Here is a 17,016-nt window from a genome sequence, read left to right as displayed (position 1 = left end):
TTATTACTTATTCTGTTCCATGGTTCAGGGATTCAGAAACTTGGATGTATCTGTCCCCTGGGAAGATATGTTAAACATGGAGGTTTGCAAGAGGAAACAAAACTCACCAGGGAATTATGGTGTAAGAAGACCACAAACAGGTCATAAGCCCGTCTTCTAGACTTGGTGCTTTAAACTGTTGGCCTTTACTTCTGTGCACTTGCAAGATAGGGAGGTGCTGGGGATATAGCTCAGTCGGTAGAGTGTTTGCCTCACATGCACAAGGCCCTGGGTTCAATCCCCAGCACCACCAAAAAAAAAAAAAAAAAAAAAAAAAAAAAAGAACAAACAAACAAAAAAAGAGGGAATGGGAAGAGACAGGTGAAAAGGGAAAAAGTGTTCTAAGGATCAAAGAGTTTTAGCCCTTGGGAGAGAGAAGTCAGAATAAGGCACAAGGGAAAGAGTACTTGATTCGGCATCATGTGAGAGGGAGACAACCTATGATTACAGAACTTCACTGTCAGGGTGGAGTACTAAGCTGCCTCTATTTCCTGTTTGGTCCAGAAAATTCTTGCTCAGAAACAGAAGGGTGCAAACCCAAAAACAACTTCCCTGATGCCTCAGGAAATTTCTGCAAACCAATTTGTGCAGGCCAATAGTCTGCTCCTTGGCTCACCTGTGTAGTCTAGTCTATTCCTCAGACTCAAGACCTCACCCTTTGTGCTGCCAGTCCTATATTAGAATGACAATTGATTCCCAGGCTCGAAAGATATGCCATAAACTATTTAGACCCAGACCCCCAAACTCTATTAATATTCTGCTAAGCTCCTCCTTGTCGGCCACTACTAAATGTTGACATAGTATTTCCCATTATTGCACTAAGTAACAATTGGTGAAATGGAGTAGATTAGGATCGTTCATCCAAGTCAGAGATGGCATTTTCTTCTTCTTTAGAAATGGAAAGGCTATCTCTGAATATTTGCCCCAAAGTAGCAAAATACTTTCTAAAGAGCAAATTTATATTCTCTCACATATTTATTTATGCTTGCTAATTAGCTAGTCCAGTACCAACTGCACAGGGATTTTGATTGTGTTGATGATGTGCGTTCAAACAAATTAAAAGGAAACAAATGTGCCTGTTTTGGCCAACTTGCCCAAGTTTGAGATTGAGTCTGCATTATATCTCTTCCCAGGGAAAATTCAAACAGTTCTATAAAGAGACATATAGCTGGCACAAATGGGAATTCCACAATCTCATATGCTCCTGCTCCCTGTTTAAATTATCATTCCCAGTTTTATCAGTGCTGGAGAAATAGATGATGTGTATTTTTTGTTGTCCATGATGATCTTATCCTCACAAAATACAAAATGGATTTGGAAGTAGTTCGATTTTTCTTTGACAAAGCTTTGGCTGTAACACAATTTTGTTTGCAAACGAAGATTCTGCTTTTTGGGTTTTATCCAGTCTTAAATTAATTAGCCTTTTCCAATAATCATAGCTGGCATATCTCACATTCTAACAGACGGCAAGGACACATTCTGCTCTTACACTGAGATGCTTTTTGCAAATCAGATCCATCTCCAAGAGACCAGACTCCAGTTTTGGATTCTTCCATCTAAATATAGATAGAAAAGAATATTCCCGCTCACCCAGCAGACAACCCCTGACACTGATTGAGCATCTACCATGGGTGCAGTCTTCAATTCTTGACTCCTTATCATAGTCCCATGACTTAGTTACTATGATTGACCTCATTTTAAAAACAAGAAAGTGGGAGGAGAAAGAATTTAAGTGAACTTCCCTATGATGGTAGGGATGATGTGGGGGAACTGGGTGAGACATCTCCCTGCTGTCCCCACAATCTGTGCATCTACCACACTCTCTACTAAGGTCTGGAGTTGATGCCTTAATGCACACCATGGTTTCTCTTTCTAAACAAACCTAAAATGTCTCCACTGGGATTGATTCACTGTTTTTTTATTTCCCTTAATAGCTGGGAAAAGGAATAGCTCATCGTTTTACATCTTGTGTGATCAAAAAAGGTGATTTCTTCCAGATAAAGGGGTGATCTGCTGACAAGTGAATGTAAACTTTTACCGCCAAAGACTGATACACAAATTCTCATGAACAAAAGGACAAAGTTGCACTCTACCAGCTGAGGGACTTCCCTTCATCCTCCTGGGGCCCAAAGTTGTCTGGACCTGGATCTTTATTGAGATTGCTGTCACTTTGTTCTTCTTATCAGGACTGGATGTCTGCAGGCCCTGACCAACTCTTCTCCCAGGTCCTCTCATACCCCCAAATTGGCCATCTATTGCCACATCTTTCTTCTCTTTCTGTACAATTTTTTTTTCCATGAAGACATGCTGTATCTCATTCTCTATTTACAAAACGATATGCCTAGTGGTTTTATATACATTTATAATTCAATTTTCTCTGTGTCCTATAAGATTAATCCATTCCTTTTACTTATATTAGATCACTTGCCGTTAGCTCAATAAAGGTGAAAGAAAGATAAAATTGGATTAGGCTCATAAAGGAGATTGTAGTGAATGAGAAATCAGAAAGATTCTTATTTTTTATAACTGAAAATATTTTCCAGGTGGCTCAGAGGCCTAGAAAGGAGGTGGAATTGTTTCAGTTTTAAGCATACCTATTCAGGCTTCCTAATAAATCACTGTACACATATTTGATTTTCAGCCTCCCCATCCCACCCAAACTTAATTTGAAAAATGCAAAGATGTATGCTTCATCTGTGGGTGAATGAGTCTGTTTAATTGGCAAGTTGTCATAATTTTTTGTAATTATGTTTTTTTAACTATGTGAAAAAAAGACAAATTGCAAATTATAGTAACATCATTTGTCATTTGGTATAATGATGATCTCTGAATTATAAGTGCTATGTGCACTAATGCATCTGCTATTTATCTGTGACAAATAGGATGATCAGAACCTCTAATAGATCGTACTTTTTCTCTCCTGGCAGGTTTATTTATTCTCCTTTCTGTGTTTAGAAAATCCACTCTTCAGCCTCTACTAGTACCCAAGGTAGAGATTTAGAACCAGGATTCAGAACAAACCAATTTTTTTTTTTTCTGGAAAGCAAACCAAAGAAGATTATGATCATGATTGGGAAGATGGCTATGTCCTTCCAGATAATTTGAGGAGGAAAATCAGACAATTGAAGCCACCATTTACTTAGAGCCAGCTCTTCACTAGGTATGCATTATTATCCTTGTTACCTCCAGGGAAGAGAAGTTGGGGAGGAGAGATGGTATGAGTGAGTGGAGTTTCAAACAAGGTTATATTGCATCCTATAGACATGTGTCCTTTCATGTGGATTAACTCTATTATTTGAGTCAACTCACAGGTTGTGGGTGTGTGTGTGAGAGAGAGAGAGAAAGAGAAAGAGAGAGAGAGAGAATAATAATAATAATAATAATGATAATGAGACAGAGACAAGGTACAGAGGAAAGGAAGGTGGCAGAGTGGCTCTTTGTTCAAGTTGCCATGTTTATTTATAACAATAAGTTGCATTAGGTCATTAGTACCCTAACCACCTTATTGTTTAGAGTATCAGTAAGATTGCTTATTCTGCAGTTACATTTTATAGTTAAAATCTGAAAAAATTAGGAGCTTTGTATAGTTCTCAAGAAGGTCCATTGTCTGAAGTTACTGTTAGTTGGGCAGCTCTAGGAGCACCAGAGCTTGGTGAAACATTGTAGTTATCAAGCAAGCAAGTTCCTTTATTCCCAGGAGTTATGTGCCTACAATTAAAGTCGAAGCTGATAAGACTCTAGCATGGAGGGCATTACCATAGCAACAGAGCATCCTATGCCTTTGCACAGAAACTTTCCCAGGCACCAAGCATGCCACAGCCATGAAGTCATCAGGGACCCCCATCCCAAGCACAAAACCCCTACAGTGAGAGTGTTTAATTATCTGGTTTATAAAATTATCAAAATAGGGATTACAATATGAAAAATCAAAATAATTGTTTCTACAGGACAGTCATTGAGAGAGCAAGGAGATAGCAGAATAATGAAGATCACTTAAATTTAATTTGCTAATGTCTTACTTCTATTTTAAAAAGGAAATAAAAGAAGGAAAGAGAGTAATGGAATGAAAAGAAGCTACTCTCCTTGAGGAAATGTACCTAAGTAGAACATTATATTTGTGTACCACATTTGTTTCATTTCTTCTGAATTGTCTTTTCCCCGCTGTCCATCCTTGCTTGGTGGGGTGTCATCTCTCTGGAGTTCCTTCCCTTCTCGGAGATGAGCTCAAGGGAAGCTAAGTGACTTGCTCAAGTCACAGAGAATGAGCTTACCTTACTGAGGCGAGATGATTCTATTACACATGCGTGGCTCTGTGTGACCATAAGATGACACACTCCCTCTGTGAACACATTGTTAGAACGCTTCATAAACAAATTTCTGAAGGTGATAGATTAAGAACATTTCACCAAAAAATGGAAATCACAACATTCTAATGTAAGTCAAGGTACGTTTACACATCGTTACCTGCTCAAGAGTGTGAAAAGAAGGAAATTAAAGGTAAATGCTGGAAATTATAATGAAAATAAATAGAAAATTTAATTTAATAATCAAAGTGTAATTTTCTAGTAATGTTTTACTAGGAAATAAATTTCATATAGTACAACATTCCTTTACTAAACACAAAAATCAGTAATGGTGTTATGACGTTCATCTTCAGAATTTATGTTTATAACTATAATTTATCTTATTCTCATTAAGAATAAGGCTATGATTTAAAATACTCTTGGTTAAATGCTAGGTGATGTCCTAGATTTGATCTTGGAACACATAAAAGGCCTTACCTTAGTGGGGAAAAAAACTGACATAAGAATACAATCTGAGTTTTGTTCATAGTAGTGTACTTTTGCTGGTTTCTTAGTGGTGACCAATATACTGCAGAGGTAGGAAGGTGTGATTATGTTATTTTCAAACATAAGAAGTGTCATGGCCAGCATTCCCCAAACAGAAGAGAGGTCAGCAAAAGAACTGCAAATTTCTTTAAGCAGAGTTTTATGTGACACAAGAGCCTTCAGAAATGAAGACCCAAAGATCCAGGGAGAACTGTCTATTTTTATGGATAGGTTTGATGAAGAATGGAGAGACTTGTAGAAATATGATTGGACAAGAGGCTATGATTCAATGGTAACACAAAAAAGGGAAACCCAGCAAGTCATCTGCTCAGATATATCACAAGAATCCTTTCCTTTGGGTATATGACAGGGCACCTATCAGGGCAGAAGGAAAAAGATCAGAATGAGAACTTCTTAGGTTTTATGGCTTGTATTGGGTAAGGAGAGTTCAAGTTTGTATGACCTGTTTTGGAAGAAAGTTTTAATTTCTATGAATCTCTTCATGGGAGAGGGGTGGGAGACAGGCAGGCAAAGATGGTCAGAAAGACCTTTGGATCTGAGGTCCTTCCCGTGTCCTTTGGCTTAAAGGACATGCTAAGGCACCATACTTTGGGGTGTCATGATCTGAGCCCCAAAAATACTGTTATAGTTAAAGCTTTGTCCCAGGGTTTCATAAACTGACTTTCAGACCACTCACATATAATCGAATCAAGCCTTTATTGAAGCACACCGGTGGTGGCTGACCAGAACATAAAGCTGTTCCCCTGATCAGCCCTGAACAATTGTAAGGGCACTCCTTATAAGCCTGAAGACCACAAAAGGGATGTTAAGCCGGGTTACAGAAGCGGGACAGTGCAGTCAAGCGGAGGTAAGCCTAACCAATCACAGTTAGCCCAGTCACCCCAGTTACAGAAACAGAGCCCCGTTACCCTAGTTACAGAAACAACACCCCATTAGGTAGTTCCATGTTCTTAAAGGTTTCTATAGCAAAAGGAAAAGAACATCTTGCCCCAGTCATGACTCTTCTACTTAGCATGGTTGTTTTACAGGATGAAGTCATAAAACAAAATGGAGTCACATTTGCTCCTACTATCACAATATCATGGAGGTATAAGATGTTAACAAGAGTGGGAACTGCATAAAGGACAGACGGGGACTTTTTGAACTACGTACATTTTCTGCAAACCTAAACTTATTTCAGAATTAAAAGTTTATTAAATAATTCTGTTTTGAGGACTAAAGTGTAGTCTAATTCTCCAATCAATAAGGCTAAACTTAAACCTTGTTTTTCCTCAATATTTGTTCTTAAAAATCCTAAAACTCTGGGGATGTCACTTTTACCTGATAATTATACTATTTCATAAGTAATGGTTGAGCATCCCAAATATTTTTAGCATTTTTTTCAGTTCTCTTTGGTTGCTCCTAAAATATAGTTTGACATGAATTCATGAAGTCCTTCTTTACAGTCATTGCTTCTCTGTCATATCAAATCTCATTTTGTTTTCTTACCTAACTTTTTCAAAGTAGGCCATCATGTATATATAAATATGTTCTCCATGACACCTCTCAGCAAATGCCCTTCCCCATTCTTCAGAATTCTGTTCTTGAGGGTCCACCATCTTTTCTTGGTCTATGAACCACTTGAGCTTAGCCCAGGCCTGGCTCGTGATAAAGGTTTCACAAGGATCTGTTCTCAGATTTGACAGCAGTTCATACATGATCTTCTGGGAAAAAAAAATAATAATAAAAACAAAAAAAAACCCCAAGATAATAATAAAAACAAAAAAACCCCTTGTCCAGTTGGTAAACCATAAATTTGCTTCTTAAAAATGTAGGGTCCAACTATATTTCCATTCTTATTTAGCAGGTTCTGTGGTTTTACTGAACAATACATTATACTGGTTTCCACAGTCATGTCATGGGACTTTTGCTTTTGACGCAATTTCAAATTGAATTTTGTTCAGAACTCATTTTCTCAGAAATTTCCATTTCTTCAAAGGTCCTAACACCTGAATTGAGGTTTTTTTCCAAGAGATCAATGTAGGGATCAGGGAAAAAGTTTCTTCTTTGGAAAATGCTTTTCTGTATTTTTAAAACAAATGAAATTGGGTACAAGGACTTTATCATTTTGTTTGTTCATACTTTTATTCTAAAATTTTTTATAATTCTTAATTTTTTATAATTCATTTATTTATTCCATAATATTTATTATGTACCTACTTTGTGCAGGACCCGTGGCTATAGGACAGGGGCAGCAGATGGACCAGGACTCTGTTGGCTTACTACATATTTGTGTGTTGGGGGGTGAATGGTGTGTGTGTGCATATAGGGGTGCACAGGTGTTTAGGGGTAGTGTGTGGACAGTAATTAAGAAAGACAAACTGGGTGAGATAAATGGAGTAATGGCTTGGTAGAGAAGGCTACATGAACTAGTGTGGTTGGGAACGATCTTTTAATTTAGTGGTCTTTGAGCTTAGCTCTGATTGAGACAAAAGAGTTGGACTTTGAAGAGCAAAGAGCTGACATTCCATAGAAAGAAGAGCAATTGCAAAGGCCCCCAGACAGGAATGAGCTGGACAGAGGTCAAGAGTCAGAACAAATGTCCAAGTGACACAAGTTAGTGACCACAAGAGTGGTGTGGACAAAAGTTGGAGCAGTTGGGCTGGGCTCCTATGCTTGGTTCGCTTGGACCACATAAGCAGTGGGTCTTTTCCCCTCTTCTGGTGAGTGCAGTGGAAGATGGGACATACATTTTGCTTTCTCTCTTTCCCCAAAGAACTCAGAGTCTAGTTAGACTCTTATAAGTAACTGCGATACGTGCAATATTTGAGAACAACTCTTAGATACACAAAAAGTGATGTAGGAGCTCAGGGAGAAAAGGAGACCTCAAAACCAAAGGGAAGTTAGAGATATTTCATGGAGTTCACGGTCCTTAAATTGGCTTTGAAAGTGGAGTTTCCCCCTATGATGCCTATTCTGTGTTAGACAGGGTCAAACATTGGCTCTATAAAGAAGAGTGAGACATGCTATTCTTCATGGATTGGTGGGAGACACTGGCAGACAAACATGATGTCACATGGTGAGTGAGTGAAAGCACAATACACACATAGAGGTATTATGGCCACATGCGTTTGTTGTATTGGGCAACATGTGCATGAGTTCACTGCCCCAGGGAGAGAGAGCCAAGGTCTAGGGAAAATATGCAGGTAAAGAAATGGTATGAGGGAAGCACAGAAATTAGAAAATGCCAACTGGTAATGGAATATTTGATGGGTATGATGGCAGGGTCACATTTTTGAACTCTCTGTGCCATAACATCTATCTTGTAAAGTAGACTTCCCATACTGTATTCTATGAATTTACTACCTGTCTTCTTCATTATTAGGTGTACCTTGCACATGGTGGGCAGTTAATATAATTGCGTCACACTGATAATAAAGCAACATGAACTTCAGCATCTGCTTCTAGGTGTCAGTGGTTTATGGTTTGCAAACTACCATTTGACTGACTGTTCAATATTTCCCTTAAGTAGCTTTACGGAACATGGTCAGGTGACCTATTGAACTTGCTCAGGACTCCCAAGCACTTCTGAAAGATCAGTAATCCTATAACAGCAAGTTGTACAAGATTCTATAAAACATTTCAAACACTACTTAGATCACATAAAGAGATTGAATTGACAAAATAGGTTATATCAACAAAGCTGAGATGATGTCTTTCTTGTGGGTTTAGACTTCCAGCATTTCTAGGGGGTCCTGAAGGTACTGTGTCTGTGAGTAGGTCAGAGGTACTGGGTTCTTCTCTGCTGGCTCTGGTCCACTTCTTCTGGTTGCTTCGCCAGCCATTTTTTTCCCTTATTAGAATTTACAGTTGGTTATGAAATATCTCCCATCTACTATGCATCCTACATAGTTGTTATGGTTTGGATCTAGAATGTCCCCCAGAAGCTCATGTGTGGTCCCCAGTGCAGCAATGTCCAGAGGTGAACTTGGGGAGGTGATTACATCATGAAGACTGTGACAGTCTCAGTGGATTCATCCATTTGGTGGGTCAATCATTTGAATGGACTGTTGGAAGAGATGGGAACTGCGGGTAGGTGAGGCACTGAGGGAGGAAACAGATCACCGAGTTCTCTTGTGGGGCTCTTGGAGGACTAAGGGACTCGATGGTTTTCTCTGGTACTTGGCATCTTGTTTCTTATCTTGCCTTTTGTTATTTCTTCCTGTCTTCCTTAGAGATTTCTCATCATATGTCTTTAAACCAGGTATGTACATCCTTATGTCACAGGAATATTTACCAGGAACATGGATAGTATAAGAAAATCAATGTCTAGATTCTCAACTTCTCTCTGTCCTTTTCCTTTAAGATCATTCTGCTCAAGGCTTCATTGGCTGATTCTTCTTTCTCCATTTCCCTATCTTGTTGATCTTTTTCTACTTTACAGAGATCTCTTGTAAAAGAGAAACCTCTCCCCATCTCCCCATCTGGAATTCTCTGAAGAGCTGTAATTCAGTGTGCGCAAACCTCCTAGGCTTCTAATAAGGGCAACTTGGGAATGACTCTGTCCTGGGAAGCAGGGCTTTATTTTACTGGGAAGTACACCCAGGCGAGGTTTCCCAAGGTGAATTCTCAGATTTCAAACTCAGCAGTGAGAAGCTCCTGAAAGGGGTGTGTATTAATTAACAAGTTTATTTAATTTTAAAAACAAAATCAGTTTCTTTGACTGACGGATTTGACAGTGAAGACTGGAATTGTCTGAAATTTAATGAAGTAACTCTGAAGATTTTAATTTAAAAAATATATATAAACATTATAAAACATGTAATACACTGAAAAACATATCTTTTGTACTTGCTACAATTATGCTCAAATTCTCAGATGTTAAGTTTATAATGTCTCTATGGTTTTCACAGTTTTTCCATAGGGCATGTGAACCAACCAGCTCACCGTTGAGTTTCCTATTCTCCGCTTAGCCCCTCATCTTTCTCTTTTTGTATTTTTCTGTCAGTCTTATCAGCAGTTCCTCAAAGCTTATATATGATATAGAAATGAAATTATTTTTAGAAAAGATCTGAGTACTTAGAATGACTTGTTCATCTGAAATGTGGTACGTTTATCAGTTTTTTACACAGATGGAATAAAGTTGATTATGTGGCTCTTTTTCATATCCTGACATGATCTACTTTTACAGGCATTACACTAAAATATTCAGTTTGCACTTTCAGGGAATCAAAGCCTTAGGGAATTAAGGGGCTGCATAAACTAGTGGATTATTAATGAGCCTGTAGCTCAGTAGAAAGATAATTAAGAGTTTATTCAGAGAAAGATCTAATTCAGGGCAGGAGACCAAAAGATGGGGTCTCAGGCTTTAATTCACAAACAAAAGGCTTCCCTCAAATCCGGTTCCTTCTGGATGAAAGCAAATCCAGAATCAGTTGTCAGAAATATCCATGTTTAAAGGAAAAGTTATTTTTAATGTATGTCTTATAACATTTATACCCAAGTATCTAAGGAAAATTGTGGTATAACCCAGAGATTAATTCAGTCGCACATTTGAGATGAAACATAGCCCTCAGGAATAGCCCTGTCTGCTGAGATCTATCAAAGTGCTGGCACAGGTGGACACACCTTCCCCTCTGTCAGCCAACATGACAAATAGACTCCTGAGATCAGAAGACTGGTGGAGATGGAATAGGCATGGTATAATTATATATTTTCTCCTTCTTTGAACTTTGAAAGTAGGAATGCACAAAGAAAAGTTATCTTAATAAGTGAAAAAAAGTAGCTTTGCCTCTAGGACCAAGAAAAGCCAATGGTACCTGAGCAGCAAGCACCTTTGCCCAACTGGAAGCCGTGGTGATACAATGCAAAAAGGTAACTGCTTTGGATTGTGGATGTGCTCAGCCAAGAGTACACAAGTCCTGAGAAGTGAGGCACAGGTGCCGAGGGAAAGGGAGAGAGTGAGGGTGCTTGATTTAGAGTGACAAAAATATTAGGACCACATGTGTAGGGAGACTTCCGTGATGACTAGAAAATAAATAGGGATTAGACTCTAGAAAGACCACGGGGACTTTGCTAAGGTAGAAAGCAAACAATTTGAAAGTTGCTAGGATACTTAACTATAATGAATGGCAGATGATAGTCAACAAACTATGGCTCACGGGTCACTCCGGATCACTGCCAATGTTTGCAGGATCCAGGAACTAGAAATGCTTTTTAAATTCTGGGTTGGTTAAAATAAAAATCAGAAGAATGAATAAGATTTTGTGACACATAAAATTATGTAGATTTAGGATTTCAGCATTCATTAAAGTTTATAATCCAGCCAGTTTATTTATATATGTGTTATCTACATGAATAGTAGCAGAATTGAGTGGTTATAACAGGAACATATGACCCACAAAGCCTAAAATATTTACTGTCTGAACCTTTACAGAAAAAATTCCAATTCCTGGTTTAGAAAAGGATGTTGAGCTTTCAACAGATACACATTTTGATTCTTTCACTTTTTCTGTCACTTAGGTGGGTTAGTTTGTCCCAATGTTGTTTGATCCTCTGTAAAATGGGGATCTTGGTGGACCTTTGGTGTATCACTTGGCATAAATTGTTGTGTGACTACTGGACACAAACAGCCTATTTTCCTCCTACCTGATAAATCTCTCTTTTTTTTTTTTAATTTTGAATTCTATCTCATCTCTTTTTACCCCCAGGAATTCTAAATTATTTAATAGTTCACACCTTTCCTATATAATAAAAATTGTCTGAGATTGTCTTATGCATTGACTTAGAAATATTTTTAAGAAGTCAAACAAATTTCTTTAAAATCTAAAATAATCTTCCTTCTCAAGCTCTCTTCTCTTTCTAAACATAGCTAATAAACATTTTCTTTCATTGTATCACCAATCTTCTCTATTTGTTATCTCTATTTCTTTGTGCTCTTGACTCTCTCTATTCACATCTCTCTTGTGGACTCCTGAGTACTAGGTCAACATGAACTTCCCTGTCCCTGGTCTTGTGGACAAATTTCAGTCTTGATTGATCTCCAGGACCTCATTATCTGTTGGTCTGGACCATTTCCTCCAAATTGGTATTGTCTTCTCTTGGACCGACTCAACCTGGTTCCTCCTATTTCATTTCTCCTCTTTGCCCTCTCTTTCTACTGTCTATTAAATACGCCACATCCTAAAGACTCTTTCTACTCCACACCTCCTTCCTTGCCATGTCAACAGCACATTTGATTTGGGCCACGATGGCTGAAGTGTATGCCTCATGCACCAAACCTCCACTGACCATCTCCTTGACCCTTCTTGTCTGTCTCAAAAGCTCCTTAAGCCCTCTCCCTTCAAAACCAAAGGTGGAGACAACTTGTAAGCATGAAGAGTCTAAAACCTGAGACCATCTCATTTCCATTTGAGAATGAAGGAAATGGGACCAAATTGGTATTTTATAATGAAAAAAAAATTGTCAATTAGGCTTTGGGTACTTATGCCCAGTCAGTGATTCCATGGTATTGCTTTGTACTTGTCAGATGTGCTACCTGTCAGTAATAATACTACCTCATTAACTGATTAAGGGGTGTAGGGTAAATAATTGGAAGTAGGAGAAAAAAAGTTTTAAAAACTCAGGAGTGTTTATCACAGAGGAATGATAGAGGGGATAGTTAGAGTGCTGGAGAATACTACATCTTCTTCAGTGCATTAACAAATCAAACACCACTTCTTCCTTTCTCTTAGTTCTTAAGTATAGACATACTTTTTTTTTCCCTTTCCAAGATAAATTTTACCTTTCTTATAGGACTTATATCTGTAGAAAATTTATGTGAATTGAAATAAGGACTGATTTTTCCTCCTTAAGCTTTGATAATCTGATTCAAATACAGAAAACAGAATGTTATTTTTTTCTTTTGAGTAATATACTGTGCTGCACAATTTGGACTTGGACTGGAAACTCTAAAATTACCCAAAGAAATGTTTCTCAACTTTGCATTCATAAAGCATGAGTGGTCTAGAAACTGGATAAAAAAAAAACAACTCTGCGCACTTGGAATAAAGAAATCTTTCCCCACATTTAGAGAATCAATTGAACAAAAGGATGTTTTCTAAATTTTAAGTTTCTTATAATGCATTATTATTCACTCCAGTTTTCAAACAAATAATCCTCTAGTACCAGATGGTAATTAAAAATAATAGAAAATGCTAGTCAAATATTCATGTGTCTATTTCTGGGTTAGTTGCTTCCATACTTCCTTATAGAAACACTTTCTAAATTTCATGGAATTTAATATATAATTTAATTTATCATAATATGATTAAATATTACTGTATTGTATTATATACTATTATACTATTATAATAGTATATATAGTATATATTATACTATAAAGTGGTGTGACTTCCTGGTGTTCTATCACCAAAATGAGTTTGAAGGGGTCTAAGGAGAAGCTCAGTAGCAGAGCATTTGCCTACCGTGTGCAAGACCCTGGGCTCAATTTTTAGCTTGGCAAAAAGTTAAAAAAGTAAGTTTGAGAACTATGTACCAATGTGCTCTCTTTTAAGTAAGTTGGCATCTTGTGATCGATTTGCTATGTCTCATTGATTATCCACCGACTTCATGCACACTGTCACCTTGACACAACAACATGGCAGCAGAGCACGGCACTCTGGGCTATAAAAAATCCAGAAAGCATACAATATGTTGTAATGTTTTCAGTAAATTAACTTATTAATTCAGGATTGCAGGTTCACAGTAAATAGCTGTTGTCTCAGACTATGATTTGTCACCATCATTGATCTAAGCCCATACTTTTTTTTCTATTTAGTTACCTTTCATTTTATTTTTTAAACTTTGTTTCCCTGTGATCCCCCTTGCTAATTCTACTGTGCTCTAATTTTGATTCCTCTTTACTGGTTACTGCTCTTATTTGATATTATGTTCCTCTTCCCTTCCATTTTTCTTACAATTATTTACACTTATGCATCTATGAACTGTAGAGAACTGAGTGTTTTGTAGGTTCAGAGGCTTATTTTACTGATTTAATTAAGGAGCATTCAGTTGTGATTTTTTTTTTACTTATATTGTTTTTGACATCCATTCCTATTAATATATGTAAACCTAGTTCTTTCCTTAGAGAATGTGTTTTGTACTACAATTTGCATGTGGTAATTTAAAAGTATTATTCCCATGTAAATTATTTTCTACTCATTTTTACAAATCAAGCCATGATGAATAGACACATCAATGTCTTTTTATCTACTAAATGAGGGTTTTTCTGATGGTACATACCCAGGAGTAGAATTGCTATAAGATAATGTATATCTTAATTTAAACAAATAATTCCAAATATATCTGAAAAATGGCTATTTCAGCTTTCAATCCCATTAGCAATAAGTGAAAATCCTGGCTTGTACATTTTTTTGGCAATTCTATTTCTTTTATACTGATATTCCTTATTGTTATTCAATTAATTTCTCTTAATTTGTGAGGTAGAACATTTATCCATATTCTTAATAGTCACTCGGGTTTAACCATTATTAAATTGCTGCTTATTTCCTTTGCTCAAAATCAATACTGTATGTTTTTTGATTTTCTTTGGAGGAAAATTTAGTTGCCTTCTTTTTTTCCCCTGATACTTTATAAGATAATCACATACACATACTCCCACCTGATGCATATTCTCTGAAGTTAGTCAGAAGGAAAGAAAAGTCACAAAAATAAAGTGTTTGTTATCTGTCCTTTAATTGTATTTATATTTCTATTTAAGCATGCTCTATGCATTTTAACAACAGTACTGAAATGTAATCGATATTCAATAAGCTGCACTTCCAATTTATTTCTTTTGTTTGGTGTTTGTTCTTTTAGTGTTATACCAAAGAACTCAATGCCGAAATTTGAGCTTATACAGGTTTACTCTTATGTTCACTCTTCATAATTTGGTGCTTTTTCGAATTAACCTTTTTTGCCTGTAATAGAAGGCAGGTGTTAAACTTCACTCTTTTGTACATGTCTGTCAAATTGTCCCAGCACTGTTTCTTTCTTTCTTTCTCTCTCTCCCCCTCTCTTTAAAGAGAGGGGGAGAGAGAGAGAGAGAGAGAGAGAGAGAGAGAGAGAGAGAGAGAGAGAGAGAGAGAGAGATTTAATATTTATTTTTTAGTTTTCAGTGGACACAACATCTTTATTTTATTTTTATGTGGTGCTGATGATCAAACCCAGCGCCCCGTGCATGCCAGGTGAGTTCACTACGGCTTGAGCCACATCCCCAGCCCCCAGCACTGTTTCTTGATGACGTTATTTCCCTCCATCAAATGTTCCTGACACTCTTGTCAATAATCAACTGATGCCTATTTTCTCTTCACTCTCAATTATACTCATTGATCAATATGTTCACCCTGTGGCCAGGACTGTGCTGTGTTGATTCATGTTGTTTTGCATTACTTTTTAAATTGGGAAGTGTGAGTTCTCCAACTTTATCTTCTTTTGCAAGGTTGTTTTGGTTATTAAGGATCCAATGCAGTTCCATATAAATTTTAAGATCAGATTTTCCAATTCCTACAAAGAAAACTAGTAGAATTCTGTTGGGAATTATATGGAATATGTAAATAAATTTGGAGAGTATTTTCATATTAACAATATTAAGCCTTCTAATTAATAAGCATAAAATAATAGTCATTTATTTAGATCTCTGAATTAAAATTTTCTTTCAACAGTATCTGTGGCTTTCAGTGTGTAGGTCTTGCACATTTTTCTTAAATTTATTTCTAAAATTTTATTATTTTTGATTTCATTGGAAATGAAATTATTTTCTTAATATTATATTTGTATTGTTCATTGCAAGTATATGAGCTATTCTGTGATTTGGGTATATTGCTATTTGGCAAACTTGATGGAGTCATTTATTAGTTTTAATGAGTTCTTAGGATTTTATATGTATGTTATATGTATGTTATATGATCTACAGAGATAGTTTTATATATATATATATTATATATATATAATATATAAAACTATTATATGTAGTGATATATAAAAACATGCATTTGTATAATTTATATAATTATATATATAAATGAGAGAGAGAGGTTTTTGTTTGTTTGTTTTTTAACAATCCAGATGCCTTTTAATACTCTTTAGTTCCTAACTGTCCTGTCTGAAGCCTCTAGTACAATGTTGAAGTGAAGTCTCAGGACAGGGTCTTGTTTCTGGTCGTATGAGAAAAGTATTCAGAATTCACCTGATAGGATGATGTCCTTTGTGGTTTTCTCACACATGACTTTGTTAAGTTAGAGAAAGTTTACTTCTGTTTCTAGTCTGTTTTGTGCTTTCAACATAAGGTTGTGTTATCCTTCATCTGTGTTTTCTGCATCTGTTGAGATGATCATATGTCTTTTGATTTTTTAATTTTAATAAGATATTTAGATATTTGAACCACCCTTGCATTCTTGAAATAAATCCTACTTGGTTAAAGGGTTAAAACATATAGTCCATTTTTTTTTTTTTCTTTTGTACTGGGGAATGAATCCCAAGGCACTTTGCCACCGAGCCACATCCCCAGCCCTTTTTTATATTTTATTTGGAGACAGGGTCTCACTGAGTTGTTTTGGGCCTTGATAAGATATATATAATTCTGTTAATGTAATCATTAGCAGGTTACTGTTTTGTGGAAAATTTCTGTGATCTATATCAGAATTGGTTTTTAGTTGTCTTTCTCATGATGTTTGTGTGGTTTTAGTGTTAGGGCAATACTGCTTCATGCAAAGAGGGATTGTTTCATTCTTTTGTACTTTCTGGAAGAGTTTGCAAAGGAATTGATGTTAATTCTTGAAATAGAAGAAATGCCCACTGGAGCCAGGCATGGTGGCTCATGCCTGTAATCCCAGCGGCCCAGGGGGACTGAGGCTGGAGGATTGCAAATTCAAAGCCAGCTTTAGCGATTTAGTGAGGCCCTCAGCAACTTAGCAAGCAAGATGTTGACTCAAAATAAAACATAAGAAGGGCTGGGGATATGGCTCCATAGTAAACACCCCTGGGTTCAATCCTTGGTACAACAAGAAAGGAGGGAGGGAAGGAAGGAGGAAAGGAGGGAAAGAAATACTAGTGAAACTATCTGTATACAGGTTTTTCCTTGTGGGCGTCCTTTGGAATACTAATTTAA

At 36.8% G+C, this 17,016-nt stretch overlaps 1 non-coding gene across 1 annotated transcript; it reads left to right on the top strand.

The window, feature by feature from the left end:
* The first annotated feature begins 219 nt into the window (after window positions 1-219).
* On the top strand, window positions 220-292 carry Trnav-cac (transfer RNA valine (anticodon CAC)). Its single transcript has one exon. It is a non-coding gene; the product is annotated as a tRNA-Val (tRNA).
* Window positions 293-17,016: the final 16,724 nt, after the last annotated feature.

The sequence above is a fragment of the Marmota monax genome, unplaced genomic scaffold (genome assembly GCF_021218885.2).
Source record: "Marmota monax isolate L192 unplaced genomic scaffold, Marmota_monax_Labrador192_F-V1.1 WCK01_AAM20220418_F8-fsc00034, whole genome shotgun sequence".
In the NCBI taxonomy this organism is placed as follows: Eukaryota; Metazoa; Chordata; class Mammalia; order Rodentia; family Sciuridae; genus Marmota; species Marmota monax.
This window is presented reverse-complemented; position numbering and strand designations above follow the sequence as displayed.